Source organism: Rhincodon typus, unplaced genomic scaffold (genome assembly GCF_021869965.1).
Source record: "Rhincodon typus isolate 14 unplaced genomic scaffold, sRhiTyp1.1 hic_rhity00000062, whole genome shotgun sequence".
Lineage (NCBI taxonomy): Eukaryota > Metazoa > Chordata > Chondrichthyes > Orectolobiformes > Rhincodontidae > Rhincodon > Rhincodon typus.
In genome coordinates this window covers 152361-154161 of record NW_025965700.1, presented here as the reverse complement: position 1 = coordinate 154161, position 1801 = coordinate 152361, and positions in this window count along the sequence as shown.

The window sequence follows — 1801 nt, the reverse complement described above, 5'->3', positions numbered from 1 at the left end:
CCAAAGATGCAGCGCCTCATGTTTATCCAAATTAAACTCCCTCCGCCCCCTCCATCAGATCGAGGTCCTGTTGTACTCCAAAGTAACCCACCTTCGCTGTCCACTATCGCGCCCCCCACCTCCCCCCACACTCCCCCCGCACCCCCCCCCCCCCCCCCCCCAATTTTGGGCCGTTGCCTGCAAACTCACTAAACCCTACCTCCTCCGTTCACATCCAAACTGAGGCCGCTCAGCCCATCGAGTCTGCTCCCAGCCTCACCTGTCTCTCACCGCGCGCGCCTCCCCCCCCCCCCACCCCCCGCTCTCGGCCCCCCCCCGCCCCCCCGTCCCCTCCCCCCCTCCCCACCCAGCGCCATTCTCCACCCCCCTCGTTGGCAGAGAAAGAGAGAGAGAGAACGACGAGGAACGGAAGAGTCGGGAGGAGAGGAGCTTTAATGTCGGAAAGGGGCGGAGGAGGCGGCGGGCGCGTTGGCACCTTGCCCCACCCTCCCCCTCCTTCTCGTCCCCCTCACCTTCCCCAGTTAGCGCACTCCCAGGCGCCCGGCCTTCCTCATGCGTCGAACCAGTAGGCCCCGGGCCTTCTCCACGCCCCCTCCGAAGTAGAGGGTAGCCCAGAATTCCCTGTCCTCCAGCGCCACCTCCATCATGGCGTTGTTGGTCACCGCCACAGGTGGCATCAGGTGCGGGTAGAGGATGCCAAAGAGCACGTGGTCGTAGTCGTCGGGATTCGTTGTTGCTGGCGGCGGCGTTTGCGGGGGACCGGGGCCGGGGCTGGGGCACGGGCAGGTCTCCGGGGGGGTCTCGGATCCCGGCATCTCCGGGTCACCCCCCTGGGACGAGGTGGTGAGGCTAGATGGGCTCTCCCGGGACCCCGCGCTCTCCCCGCCGGAGGCCAGGTGGGAGAAGAGGGTGACGATGACAAGGGGGTCGCAAGCCGGAGGGGCGGGCTGTTGGGGGTGAGGGGGGCGGAGGCGGCGGGCGGGCTGGGAGGGGGCGCCGGGGCCCGACCCCTCCCCAGAAGAGCCCTCCTCCGCCCCCAGCGAGCCCCTCCTGCTGGTGGCGCTGTCAGTGTCTGTGCTCTGGTCTGAAGAGGGCACCTCAAAGGGGTTGTAGACGGCCGGGGTCAGGCCAGAGGAGGGACCCTCCTCGGGGTTTTCGGGCACCCCTCCCCCTCGCCCACACCCCCTCCCGCCTCCAGGGGCTCCCTCGGAACCGGGGGCCTGGGCCTCACCCCACCGCGGCCGGGGGTCCTCGCCCCCGGTGGAGGGGCCGCCCACCGGGGAGACCCGCCCGGTGCCCATCAGGCTACCCGGGGTCAGGGTGAGCTCAGCGGGGGACACCCCGTCCAGGAGCAGGGTAGCGGTCTCCGTGGAGAGCCCCGACTCGCCACCCGTGCCCGGGGTGGGGGTCAGCAGAGGCGGGGAGGACGCAGGGAGGGAGAGCGCCCAGTCTCGCGGGGCCTTTCGGCCCTGCACGTAGGCCCCGCCCGCCGACAGGGTCCCCTTGGAGCCCGCCAGGGTCTGCCCCTCCCCTTCCTTCTCCTCCGCCGTCGCCCCTGACGACAACACGGCCCCGGTTCCCGCCGCCCGCTCCAAGGAGGGGGGGGACATCTGGCTCTTGGAGGGCGGCGGTTCGCCTGTAGGCGTGGTCCCCCGGCGCGGCGGTGCCTCCGATTCCCCCAGTGCGGCTGTGGCCGTATTCTCTTCGCCTGTAGCCAGGATCTGTTCGCATGAAGATATTTCACCTGTAGTCTGTGACTGTTCCGATGGCGACAGTTCGCCTGTAGTTGGGGTCTGCTCAC